This window comes from Nannospalax galili, unplaced genomic scaffold (assembly GCF_000622305.1).
Source record: "Nannospalax galili isolate Female #2095 unplaced genomic scaffold, S.galili_v1.0 scaffold559, whole genome shotgun sequence".
NCBI classification, from domain to species: domain Eukaryota; kingdom Metazoa; phylum Chordata; class Mammalia; order Rodentia; family Spalacidae; genus Nannospalax; species Nannospalax galili.
In genome coordinates this window covers 977,002-991,741 of record NW_008343479.1, presented here as the reverse complement: position 1 = coordinate 991,741, position 14,740 = coordinate 977,002, and the positions used below count along the sequence as shown (strand labels likewise).

The 14,740-nt window shown below is 38.7% G+C and overlaps 1 protein-coding gene across 10 annotated transcripts in view; it reads right to left on the bottom strand.

The window, feature by feature from the left end:
- Positions 1–14,740, bottom strand: part of Lpp (LIM domain containing preferred translocation partner in lipoma) — a 684,300-nt gene that overhangs the window by 507,356 nt on the left and 162,204 nt on the right. For 8 of the 10 annotated variants that reach the window (XM_029566751.1, XM_017799795.2, XM_029566749.1 and 5 more), the window contains one exon: positions 4,075–4,130. The exons of 1 other annotated variant lie outside the window; for it this stretch is intronic. The gene's annotated coding sequence lies outside the window, so the exon portion shown is untranslated. Of the gene's footprint in view, positions 1–4,074; positions 4,131–10,766; positions 10,786–14,740 lie in introns of those variants that run through there. One more of the 10 variants, XM_029566753.1, reaches the window with a different exon arrangement.

Below are 14,740 nucleotides of genomic sequence, written 5' to 3'. Positions count from 1 at the left end.
ATCTGTCTGATGACTTACTCCAGATAAATCAAACAAAAGGGGAGGAATCCATCCATATCTTCTCAGTGGCATCAATAGCGGCTGATTACACGCTGCTAGGGCTAGGGACAGCCTGATATCCAATGTCCAATTATAGGGTGTGTGTGTGTAGAATTTATGTGTGTCAGTAATTGTTCTTCTGGTAGGTCAGAGAATCAAGAGCTAAACAGAAGAATATCAACTTTCACACATGGCTCTCTGAGAGAGTCACAGGATTTGGGAACTGTGCAGCAGGAGGGTGAAAAAGGAGCTAGGAGGTGTGCTTGATAGCTTTAGTGTCAACTTGACACACCTGGGTTGAGGGAGCCTCAATTGGGAAATTGCCTCCATTGAACTGGCCTGTTGTGGGGCATCTTCTTGATTGTTGTGTGATGTGGGAGGGCCCAGCCCACTGTGGGTGGTGCCACCCTTGGGCAGATGGGCCTGTGTTGCATAAGAAAGCAGGCTGAGCAGTGGCCAGGGGAGCAAGCCAGTAAGCAGCATTCCTCCATGGCTGTGCTTCAGCTCCTGCCTCCAGGTTCCTGCCCTGAGTTCCTACCTTGGGTTCCCAGATGAACTGTGACCTGGGATATGGTAAGCTAAATAAACCCTTTCCTCCTCAAGTTGGTAGTGTTCAGAGTGTTTTGTCACAGCAATGAAGAAACAAACTAGGACAGGAAGTAACGTTATAGATAACAAGACATTGAACAGATGAAATGCCACCATCAAGTGGTATGCTTATCTCTATTATTAGATGTTGAAATGGACCTCAGAGAGGGAGATGATTTGGCCAAGGTGACACAGCCAGCTGACATCAGGACTGGGGTTGGAAGTACATTCTCATTGCTCCAGCTCACATGATGCACGGGAACACATTACTTCACTACCCAAATCAATGAGAATCTACCCAAGTAAGAAAGAAAGAAATCTGTGTACTCCTTCTACCTCAAATTCAAAAAACAGTGACTGAGTAATTTTACTCAAGGCAGACTAGGACAATTTTCAAAAATGATAATTAACATTTCATTCTGGTGATATAAATAAGTTCATGAGAACTGGTTGGGTATTAGTCATCCTAGCTAATGAATCACCATGTAGAAAATGGAGCTAGCCAATGGTCCAAGGAGGCCAGAAGTCTGGTCTTGTTCTAGTTCAGATCTTGACTGTTAAAGAACATGAGGTATCAGCTCTAAATAGTAAACAGGGTATAAGATTTCAGATTCCATGAAGTACAGATTTAAATAGATTTGGTTTGGAAACAGGACAGGGAGCACACCGCAGTTGGTGGATCAATGTCAAAATCAAAGGAAAACGATTACACTCATTGAGTGCCTGTTGATATGTATACTGTCAAATTTATTTATTTAAACTGTTATCCTTTTTATAATTTTTACAAGATTATTGTAAATTTCTCCATCATGCTTCCAGAATATTTAGTTCTCTACTTTCCAAAGGTTATTTTAGACTTCCATCCTTCTGTCTCCACAACTCCAAACCTCAAAAAAGGCAGATTATGCTGATGGACAAACAGACGGATAAATATAGAGAGGATGGATAAACAGGCAGACAGACAGAGATGAAATTCTCCATTTTTAAGAGCAATGTTTGTAGCCTTTCCAAGTTTGGTTAAAACTCTACTTTGAAGTCTTTAGATTTCAGTGAGGGAAGAAGATGAAGTTAAACAGTTTCCCAAGATTATTTTATCAGAAATTAATAAACGGAATCTAAAAGAATATGCATTTGAACACCGCAGTTTCTAAATGAACAGATGCAGTCTCTGAAATAGAAAACTGGGGTAGACTAATTCTCAAAATCCCCTTTGGTTTGACATTCTGACCTGTCCTAATAGATCTGATGCTTCAGTATGGGTAAGTCAAAAGACAGTAGAGGAATCTAGCTCTTCTTAGTGGTGTTAATAGTGGGTTTAACAAGTCATCTGAAAATGAGACCCTGAACAACGTGAAAGAACAGAGGAAGACTGACTTCCTTTCTAACTTGAAACTGCATGTCACTAGTGCTATCAAAAACTATGGTAAGAGATGCCTACAGGACTTTCCCCTCTTATACACTGGGACTTGAAAATGATGTATTAAAAAGGGGTTTCTGCAGGGACATGTTGTAGACTACACTAGAACTAAAAGATGGAACTTCTTGCCTGTGCTTTTCTCTTAATAAAGGCATGAGAAGAGACTCTAAGTGACTGGAATGGTTGCTGCGTTTGAGCCAATTACAGAAGCCCCTCACTTCATGTCACCAACCCATTGCATATTTAGTATATGTGATAAATGTTAGATTGAAGATCCTGCTAGCCTTACACCACAATTCCCATTTGACTATAATTTGCTAAGGCCTATAAATACAAGGCAGTATCAACCAATCTCAGTTTACTCAGAGAACTGTGCAAAGTCATGTTTGCAGTTTGTCATCATAGAAATAATCCACCAAAAGAATTAATAAAATAGTTTATAGGATAAATGTTCATAGCAATCAAAATGAGGATTCCAAATCTTTTAACTTTTAAATTTTTATTTATGTGTATGAGTGTACTGGTGGCACGTGGGTAAGTGCACCCATGTCATATACTGCCTGTGGAAGTCAGAAGAGGACATTAGATACCCTGAAACTGAACTCAGGTCCTCTTGCAAGAGTAGTCAGTGCTCTTAACTAACCACTGAGCAATCTCTCCAGCCCCAGATTCAAAATCCTATATAAAGTTTTACCTGAGAAGGCCCACACTTGGAACATCATATTGACTGCTCTACTTCTGGCTAAGAAATTTAAAAGATTACACAGAACACAGAAGCACTCACTAGAAGGTGCAGATCAGCAGGCTGGCTATAAGAAACAAAAACAGAAATAGAAGATGTAAAGTGGAGGGTAAGTAAGGTAGGAGTGGAGATGGGGGAGGGCGTCTGAATAGCATCAAAATACATTGCACGAAATTCTGACAAAGTAAATTAAAAAATCTTTTTAGGTACTGGAGAGATAGCTCAGCAGGTAAGAGCACTGGCCACTCTTGCAGAGAACCTGGGTTCAGTTCCCAGCACCCATATATCAGCTAACAATGGTCTGTAACTCCAGTTCCAGGATGTGACTCCCTCTTCTGACCTCTGAAGGTGCTGCATGGCATGGGTACACTTAAATATACTCATACACATAAAATAAAAATAACTATTTTTAAGCCAGGCATGGTGGCGCATGCCTTTAATCCCAGCACTTGGGAGGCAGAAGCAGGTGGATCTCTGTGAGTTCAAGGCCACCCTGGTCTACATAGTGAGTTCCAGGACAGCTGGGGCTACAAGGAGACCCTGTCTCAAAAAGACCAAAAAATAAAAAATAAAATAAAAATGAAAATAATAACTATTTTTAAACCTTCTTTTTAAAAAGAGAAAACACTTGAACTAAGATGCCCCTTTTCTCTCTCCAGCAGCCTCGTTTTCTTGATAACCTCCAGATGAATGCGTTGTCTCCAAAGGCCTCTTTGTCCTTGGCAGTGGTTCCGCGGCAGAGCACATGAAGACATACAAGACTAACTCACTTTTCGTCCTTTTTCTCTGAAACCTTGCAAACTGTGGAGTGGGGGTAGATGATTTATTGGTCAGATAAGATAGTGATTAACTCTACTAATATTTTTTGGTTTGTTGAGAGCCAAATAATTTGGGCAGTATAGTAAGTTAAAAATGCACACAAGGAAGGAGGAGGGAGGAAACTGGACAGAAAGCCTGCCTGCCATGTTCTATCACAATAAAACAGTGGGAATGAATATCCTACTATATAGCACAGTATGGAAGCTCCAACATTCATTAAATATCTATTTTGCATATTGTACAGATATTTGCATTTGGGTATTAAACTTTAAGTGGTAGAAATTGAAAAAGAAAATTAAATCAAGATGACACAGGAGAGGGCAGCTTAAAGTTTTGGCTAGTCTTTATGTTTTTGTTGCCCATGAAATACCTCTGTGCTACTTCCACTGAGAATAAACCAACCTTAAGTGTCACTGGCTCAGACACCTACTAGCATTACCTAAATGTGAAGACACCAACCCTCTCTTACCTCAGGTAGCTCTGGGATCTTGGAATGGACAATGGAGCCAACTGAAATGCTAGTCTCTGTAAAAAAAAAAAAAAAAAAAAAAAAAATAGGCAGAAGTTACTTGTGGGCAATGGGCAATAAGCAAGACTATTTTTATCCATCAGTAATCATAACCTCGTATCTACGAAGCAGTCTGTTTGGCAAAACATTTCCATATCCATATTCTTACTTCACCCTACAGCAAGTTGATAAAGAAGCAGGAAAGGATTGTTCTACCCATATCTGAGAGACAGAAAATGAGAGAAGAGGACCTATAACTCATGTGAGGAGATTCACAAACATGACATGGAAAATGGTCACCACTGTCCTTACTTTACAGATGTTTAAACAGATGTTCAGAAAACTTACCAAGACTATACAGTATAGAGCAATATGCCCCTGGTCTGGTGATCTTTCTGCCTTAGCTTCTCCTAGGTCATGAGGATAGGGAACACAAGCAGCTCACTGATCTGATCCATAGGTCTTAGTTGAGGAGGGTGTTAAAGAAAACCAAGCATCTGACTAACAGGGACCTGGGATAGCACACAGGATTTAGAGCCAGTCCACCTGTCTTCCTCTTACCACTGGCCTTAGGCAAGTTACTAAAACTCTCTATCAACTTCCTCATATGGGAATAAAGATTGTCTATATTTCATAGTCAAAACTTGTCCTCAGTTAAACCTTTGGCAGGAGCAGGAAAAACTTCTTCCATTATTCCAAATCTATAGAGGTCATACACAAATATAGTTGTCCTATACAATGCTCATATTTCTTTTCCTGAACCCATGTTTACATATTCCAGGATGATGTTAGAAGCACACAATGCTAGAGAGCATTCTTGTAGATGGCTATTTCTGTGATTCATGGCCCTAGTTTTTAAATATCATGACATTTATTTTTTTCAATCTCACCTAGTCTCTCCCCACCCCCACTTCTCTCTCTAGGCAACAAGGCAACAAAAAAAATTAAAAATAAAAACTTAAGTGTACCCTCAATCTTGCCAAAACAAAAGCCAGAGCCTTAGGTGGAAGGGCTGTTGCTGAGCCACACGTCATTTTAGTTTGTGCCTACAGTTTGTGCCTGAGGTTAGAGGAGGTGGAGCATCCCACAGAACTGCAAGAACAAAGGGAACTTGCTTGGTAGTTTACATAAATTCATTGAAAACAGTTTCATTAAAATGTCCAGTTTTCATAAAGCACTCAAATTAGATTAAGAAAGTACAGCTAAGAAGTTGCCCTACAAGAAACTCATCACCTACAGCCCAAATAAAAGCTTTAACCATCCTCTAACACTATAATTTATAGTCTGGAAAATATTACAAGCTCATTATATCTCCAATCATCTTCATTATATTCTCAATGAGACCTTACTCTTCCAATTTCACAAATACAGACTCCAAACTTCAAAGATCGAAAAATTAACATGAAGCAGGTAAAAAATTCAACCTAGTGCCCTGATACCAAGTACTTGCATCTTATATAATATAATCTCCTAATTAGCAGAGTAACTTAATAACATCGGGAAATGGAAAGCAAGTAGGTAACATACAAATTTGAATTGTAATTAAGCAAAGAATGCCAAATTCAGAAGGAAAAATGCGTTCAGTTTTCTCTCAAATGAAAAATGCAGAAACTATATTTAAAATATTTTTTAAAGACATGAAAGTAAAGAGGATTCCACTGGAAAAATGTGGAAGGCCTGACAGGACAGTGGAAGCAGGTACAGAGAGGGTAGGTGTGGATGAACAGGACTAAAGTCCTCTGTATACACAAATGACGGGCAGTGAGGAAAAGCCATCATGGAAAGTTTATGAGAACCAGTATTTTATATAAATAATATACGCTAATTTAAAAATGAACAAAAATTCAACTGTCAGAACATGGAAGCACATTTAGTTTGGGGTTGTGCCTCGCCAGTAAGTGAAAGAAGAAAACTTTGCATCTGTGGTCTGAACAGAAGGTGACACGTGACTAAGTGGTCGAGGATGGGTTACCATGAACACTTTCTCAGAGCTCCCCAGAGAAGTTTTACATATGCAGCATCCTTTAGTAAAGTGTTGAAACCCAAGCCATGAAACAAGAGTCTGAGCGGGCACTCCTTCATCAAAAACTCTCCTCATAGACAATGGAAAAGCTAAAACCTTCTATGCATGCAGTTAACAAAGCCCTCTCACATGGTTTGAATGTTCTGTGTCCTCAGAAGCTACTGGGAATTTCACAATGCAGTGAAGCTCTCCATAGCCCAGAAGGGCATGAAAAACTGACAGATCTCATGCCAGCCTTTAGCAATGAAACCAGACGACCTTAGCTGCTTCTGGATTTTAGGACTGCTGACCCAAAACCTCACATGGATGCATCAATTCTCCTTTCTTCTCCCCAAACAATGTTCTCACCTCCAGAAGCAATTTCAGCCAAACATAATCTATGCTCTCAAGCTCAAACTTGTAAAACCTCTACCTATAAACTGGAATTTTTGCAAAGCAAGACTCAAAACCAAGGTGAAACTGCTATAGCACTATTAATAATTTGTTTAATTTTAGATAAAACAAGTCAGAAAACGTGACTTATAGGAAAAAAAAATAGAGAAAGGCAAGCCAAGATTGACAGTGATGGAAAGCCAGAAAAGAAAGAAATAACATAAGAAGTAGAGCAAAGAGGCATATTTCACTGGGCTTTAGACAAACCCTGATATTTTGAATTGCAACCAAGAAAAAATGTAAGCCCTAAGGTGACGATGCAAAAATTACAAACAAAATGCCTAAGTAGAAAAAGTCCAAGATTACAAATAAGCAATAAGACAGAGGCTTATAAAACAAAATTTCTACTAAAGTTAATTTGGCCTACTGTCCCAGACCATCTTTCAGAAAAGAGAATGTTGCCATTCAAAGAACAGAAGACTAGAGAACCGAGGACCCGGACTCCGTCTTGGTGTTGGAACGCCACATTCTTTTGACTAGAAGTTGCAGAAAATACACATCCTGTGTTTTTCTTTTCAGAGGTCTTGACTATGGTTGCCTTTAAACCACTAGAGAAGTTCAAAAACTGTTTGGTCCAGATTTTTTCATACTTTTCACAAATTTCATGTGGCAGGGAGACTATCACTCATAATAATATTTGTTTGAAGCAAATGATGTTAAAATGTTAAATGTAGAACTCTGTCCCTATAAGCAACTGAAATACTACATCAGAGCAAAGGCATTAGATGATAAATGTGGAGTAGCCCCAACTCTGACCATCAAATCCCACACTGCCTCACCCATCGCTCTAAGGTACTTAGCAAGAATACAACATATTCCATGGTTTATGAATGATTTGGTTGTCTCATTAAAGTAATGTTTGTCAGCATTTAATTGCTTCCCTCCCTGATTTTAATTTCCTCACCTGTCAACATCGATCAGAAACACTGAAATCATCTGACATACTGGTTGATTATGTTGAAATTAATCAGATTTTTTTTAAGTTAAATTGCTTTGGCCTAAAGGTGATGCACAACTTCTTAATGTGATATTTAGGAGCAATCGATCAATGGAGCTTATAATCTGGAAAATTAAACAAGAGACTATGAATTCTGAGGATAAACACAAGTGACTTTTAAGCCTACAGTACTGGAGTTCAAAAGGTCAGTTTAAAAAAAGAAGTAGTTTAATAAACAAGCCCTGACAGAGCAATAACATAGTGTCGATGAGCACTCTGGAGTGAGCAGACAGGAAAAGATGTAAGAGTTATTTCAAAAAGTTTGAGAAACATGTTAAGAATTAATGAATAAAGATGCACATGCTTGAATAACATAACTAATACTCTGGCCTCTCAAAAGTTGCATTTTCTGTTGATAACTGTTATCAGCTAGATACTTGTGTTTTCATGCAGATAAATTATTTTATTCCTCACTGCAACTCAGTGAGGTGCAACTGGTGCTATTACTAATAATAGTAACAATCTTCTCATTTGACAAGTGACAGAGCTGAAGCACAGACCAACAAAGGAACTTTCCTAGACACCTGGTAGCAAGCAGACTTGGTTTCATGATCTATGTTAACCAGGCAATACATCATTATGATTATTTGGAAGAGAAGTTAAAAAATTAAGTGTAAATCCTCCATATGTAATTATTCACTGTTAATTCTTGTGCTAATATCTATCAAACAAAAACTGCAGAAAACACACTTAGAAACCTTCAAGCACCAAACTCTTTTATAAGACAACAAAATATTTTGCAATGTGTCCTAACGGCATGAGTTTATTTTAATGCATTAATGTAGTTAGTCTCAGAAATACAGGCACAGGCATTCATGTAATAATTCGGTGCCAAAGTGACCCCATCATAGTAGCACACCTATGTTCAATTTACTCTGCCCATCCTGAGGCTCCTGAACTGAATAGAAGACCATTGAAAGCACGGAAGGTACGGAGAGCTGAGAGTAACAAATGAAACCTGGAGGTTAAGTCTCGGGAAAACAAACAAACAAACAAAACATCCATAGTAAGCCTGTTATGTCTTTCCAGTAGACTCTGGGCCCCTAGTCAATTGTAAATGGTTCCTTTAATGTCAAACTTTTCCGTATACTAAAACAGTCAACGAAGCAGATTTTCCTTCCAGAAGTCATTTATTATTTTTTTTTATTTTTACTATCACAGTATTAGTTTTCAATATGGCATTTTCAGACAAAATTTGTTTTGTTGATTCTCCCATTCTCCCCCATCCCTGACTCCCCGTAACCCTTCCACCCTCCCATGGCCTCCTTTCCCTTTGATGCCTCTCGTGTCCTATCACTTCCCCCCCCTTTCCTCAGCATGTCTTTCTCACCTTCAGAGTCTTCTTTCTCATTCCATTGCCACTCTCACCTCTACTTATAAACAAACACAAAAATTATAAGCTATTGGGCTGGAGAGATAGCTCAGAGGTTAAGAGCACTGGCTGTTCTTGCAGAGGACCCAGGTTCAATTCTTAGCAGTCACATGACAGCTAGCAACCGTCCACAACTCCAGTTCCCAGGGAATTTAGTGCCCTCTTCTGACCTCCACTAGAACTGTACAACATAAGTACGCTTACATACATACAGATAATCCACTCATATATAAAATTTTTTTAATTTTTTTAATTATAAGCAATGATCTACATATAAAAGAATATGCAATGTTTATCATTCTGAGTCTTGAGTCACCTCACAACATAATACTTTGCAGACTCATCCATTTTCCTGAAAATTTCCTAATTTCATTGTTTCTTCCTGAAGTCAAGTTTTTGTTTTTTCCATAAGACAGTGTCTCAATATATGGTCCAGGCTAACCTAAGACTGGTGATCCTCCTGCCCCAGCCTCCCAAGTATGAGGATTACAAAAATGTGTCATTCTGCCAGTTCATTAAATAAATTTCCTTAAAACTACCATAATAGCCAGTTGTGAGTTTAAATCACTAAATTGAATTTTCAATAAATTTTGATTGATCATATATCTTTGATAGAGTTGACAACCTCAAGTTTCTTGAATCCTAACTCAAACTCATTTAATTTCCATTGGGGGGAAGGAGTTTCATTAGACAAAATGAGCAAATGAATACATGTTATATGGCTCAGTGCATGTTATATACACTGTACTTAGAAAGTGGATTAAGATTAATTTAATTATTTTTAATGTGTTATACAACTAAGTGATTCTAAAAGTTGAATTTTAAATGAGGGGTCTGTGGGGAGTGAACTGACTACATCATCAACCTTCTAGAAGGATGAGGGGATTCTTTTTTTCCAGGAAGGCTAATTAAAGCAGTTTACTAGCATGTAAACAATTGAGAAAATTCATGAAGAGGAAAACAATTATTTGTTGAGAACAAAATACAAGGGGAAGCAAAGCTAGACATGATGAGAATTTTCACAGAAGTGTAGTTTTTATAGACATGTGTTAACAAAATTCAGGACAGGAGGGAGAAAAGGAGTCAGATGGAGAGAGGAACTTTTGAAACAATAAATTCTAAAAATGAAGTGCATGTATGTGAAACAAACCAAAAAAAAGCAGAACTATTACAGATATCAGAGATAAAAGAATCCAGCTAAAAGTACTGTGTATGACACAATGTTTAGTAGAGTTGGGGTGGGATCTAGACAAATAGTTTATAGTTGCTTTTGCTATATGAGGTTTGAGATGATGAATATGTTAATATAGTAGCCATTTTACAGTATGCATATCTTATTGTGGTGGTTTGAGTGAGCACTGTCCTCCATAGGCTCAAGCATTTGAACACTTGATCTCCAGTTGATGGTGCAGTTTGGGGAGGTTATGGAAACCTTGCTGGAGAAGTACATCACTGGTGGCTGGCTTTGAGTGTTCACAGCCTTCCAGACTTCCATACACTCCCTTGGCTTCCTATGTGGTAAAATGTGATCAGCCAGGTTCCTGCTCTGACTGGCTGCTGCCATGTCTTCCTTGCCATTACAGACTCTCTCTGGAACCATAAGCCAAAATAAGCTTTTACATCTGTAAGTTGCTTTTAGACATGATATTTAATCACAGCAACAGAATAACAGTTATGATACATATCTTAAATATACATCATAATTTTTTAAAAAAAGAAAAATAAGTTTGCTTTTAAAAAATTCCAAAATGGGGGCTGTAGAGATGGCTCAGCTGTTAAGAACCCTGGTTGTTCTCGCAGAAGACCCAGGTTTGAATCTCAACACTCACATGGCAGCTAACAACTGTCTGTAACTCCAGTCCCAGGGGATCCGACAGCCTCTTCTGACCTCCGTGGGCATTGCATGACACGGGTGCACTTACCTACATTTAGGCAATACACGCATACACATAAAACAAAAATAATAATTTTTTTTGAGTTTAAAAAAATTCTGAAGTGAATTAAATTTTATTAAGTAATACTTAGCAAACATTAAGTTTCAGTAAGAGTTGATATTTTAGATATGTTAATCCTTTAAAATATTCTTGGACATTATTACTACATCTTTACATCTGGGGAAGCTGGAGCTTGAAAGAGTCAGTAACCTAAGTTCACATACACCTAATAAATATGGTACTAGAAATTTACTCCAGTTTTTAGACCTACAACCAGTATTGCAGTCCAGTGTTTCCAGTACACTCTCAGAACAGAGAGAAGCAGGCATGAAGGAAATCTTGAAGGTAATACAGAAAAGGGAAAGCACACAGAAAATTATGCATAGCCAAGGTTGGAGGGAGATACTGGAGATGGGGTAAGATCTGAAGGACATGGGGAGGCCGATGGGAAACTGAAGCTATCCGTTACATGTGAACATATGCTCTGTATAAGCTATTGTGTACCTCTCCCAACATGAGCACTAGAATTTAAACTTGAAGTGATGGAGAGCACAGCTTCAGAACAACATGGTGGGCAAGTTTAATTGTAAGGCTATCCAACAGCAGAACAAAACTGCTTCACGAAGAGAAGGAGCCAACAGCCACCTGTCAGAGAAGACATGTAGGAATCATGGCTGAGGGAGTCTACAGTGAAGGATGGGCATTGCAGATCTGTGTTTCAGAGCCTTAGCAGCTCAAACTTGGGAGAAAAAAAAAATAGCTCAGATCTCTAGGTGAAACTTTGAAAGATGGTTTTGAAAGGAAAGACTCCAGGTTGAAATCCATTCAGCATCCAGACTCCTGTAATTCATCAGCATCAGCATCAGAGCACCCAATCCTCTTTCCTTATTTTCCAAATGACAAATGCATGATACTACTCAATTTCAGGGCCAGAGTTTGCTAGAGTTCAGTTAACTACTACTAGGCCAATGTGAGAAGTTGAGCACCAAAGTCAGAATTGTCAAGGCACTCATCACAAAGGCAGCCTAAGGGTAAACCAGATCATACTTCTGAGGGGCCAAGAAACATACTGAAGAATCAGGAAGAAGCTAATAGAGTTTGACTGAAAAAGTTTACAAGTGGAAAAGACCAACCAGATATTAGATGAAATGAGATCTTGCAAAAGAACATCCAATTCATTTGAAGATAAGAGAAATGCACTTAAGAATGTGTGAGCCCCTCACACTTTATAAAATTTACACAACAATCTGAATGTTCCCACACAGTAGCATCAACAACCAACAAGTCTTCCCAAAATGCTACCCTAAAACAGAAGCAAGATGTAAAGGGGCACATGTGACATCCATCTTCCCCTCATCCCCCAATTTTCCAGTCTATTTGTAATTAAAGAAAACAGATCACACAAAACATTAATCATAACCAAAAGAGAAAGCAGGAGATATTTTTATCAGGAAATCCTTTCTGAAGAAAATGAGAAGAGAGAGAGAGAGAGAGAGAGAGAGAGAGAGAGAGAGAGAAGAGAGAGAGAGAGAGAGAAGGAAGAAGGTGGTAGGGAAGAGGAAGAAGAGAGAATTCTAAATGTTACACTCCAAAGAAAAACGAAATGTATGAGGTGATGGAAATGCTAATTACCTTGACTTGATCATGTTTTATCCATGTCAAAACATCACATTCCATCCCATAATTCCATACAAGTATTATATGCCCATTAAAAACAAAACAAAACCCATTATAGAACTGGGGAAATAGGCAGCAGCACCCAACCTCCTGGCAGCTGATTACTACTGGGTGAGGAAGAGTTGATCTTCTTTAAGGGAGTGACTCTAGATAGGCTGAACAAGTTCCAGTGGACGAATTTGCACTGAGGGACAACTGGGTACAAAAGTTTGACTCAGTAGGCCTTAACATATATTACAGAAAGCATGAAATCTGGTGGGGGAGCACTATGGAGGGTATAGATGGGAAAGGGGGTCTAAATATGATTAAGATGTATGAAATGCACAAAAATTCAACTAAAAATACATTGAGAAAAAATAATAAAATATACTAGAAACGTAGCTCAGGAGTACAGTACTTGGTTAGCATGCCAGCTACTTGGTTCCATCTACAACACTGAAAATGAATGAATAAGTGAATAAATACATAACCTGGATTCTATCAGTGACTCTGAATGTATGATCTACAAACATGTAGAAGTTCCAAGATCTTTGGAGAAGCCTACAAGGTTTTTTTTTAATATATTTTATTTATTATTTTTATTTTATGTATATAGTGTATTGCCTGCATGTATATGAGTGCACCGTGTCATGCAATGCCGCAGAGGTTAGAAGAGGGCTTCTGATTCCCCTGGAACTGGAGTTAGGGACGGTTCGTAGGCGCCATATGGGTGCTGGGAATCGAACCTGGGTCCTCTGCAAGAGCAGTCAGTGCTCTTAACCACTGAGCCATCTCTCCAGCCCCATGAAGCCTACAAGTTTGAAACCATTTATACACTAGAACTAGGACACAATGGACCGTTCTCACTGTATGAACTAGAATCTGCATGACAGTGCAAAAATGGGGTGGGTGAAACTGCTGAAAAGTGCTGAACCCAAGCACTGGCACCAAAGTGCACTGGCAGTCACTGTACCTTTTATCCTTGGTCACAGAGAGTAAAGTTGGGCAAGATGCCAGTTTCACTTGACTACCATTAATACATTTACTAATATTAACAACACTAAATCTCTGTCCTTGAGCACACACTTTTTAATACTCTGTGAGGAAATGGCAAGTACCCATGAGACACCCCTGCTAAAAGCTCAACTATAATGCTACTTCTAAAACTGTCCCTGTGTGATGGGCTTGAGAGATGCTAACTGACCACCCTCCACAGAGCATCATTTCTATCTGAAAACAATGACAAGCAGGAAGTTCTTCCAACTCGTGTTTTAACAGATGCTTTCCTTTTTTAAAATAATATTTTCATTGATTCTTTAAGAATTTCAAACACTGTACTCTGATCATATTCAGAGTCTCCCATCTCCTCTCAGGTTCACTCTCACCTCCCCACCCTCCCTCACTTCATGTCCTCTATTATTTTTTAAGGCCTATGAAGTCTATTTTGTGTTCTCCAAATGCTCCTGGATGTGGGTTCATCCCTTGAAGCCTGGTCAATCTACTGGTGCCACACCCTTAAAAAAAAAACTCTTACTCTACCTCTCCCTGCAGCTATCAACTGCCAACAGTTCCTCAGGTAGAACTGGTGCCTTTACTCACCTTCCCACTCCATGCCGGGTTTTGGACAGACATTTCCTTAAAGGCAAACCAAGACAGCCTCTCATTTTAAGGAAAGTATCTAATAGAATTTGTTGCCAAAAACAATTCAAGTTTCAAAGTGAAAATTAGAATTTTGAAAACCTTAAACATACTACTATGTACCTACTTTCTTCTAACAATTCAAATACTTTTTTGATTAAATTGTGGATGAAATTGATGAAGGTAACTTTCTTTAAAGAATGAAATGTATCAACTTTTAAAAGAATGATCTGCACAACTCAATGAACCTGTATTTCCCAAATGGTATATGTACCCTATTGTGAAATTCCAGGAGAATCAATGAAAGTGAAAATTAAGCCAGTGAGTTTCAGTACATACACAGTAAAAATACCATTAACATGATCAGATTCTGCATCAGAACTAACCTCTAAGAAACTGCCAGCCAGATGTTGTGGTGCATGCCTTTAATCCCAGAACCTAGAAAGCAGGGGCAGGTGGATCTCTGCTAGTTAAAGACTACTTTGCTCTGTTCCAGGCCAGCCAGAGATATATAGTGAGACTCTATTGTAAAAAGGGAAAGAGGAAGGAAGGAAGGAAGGAAGGAAGGAAGGGAG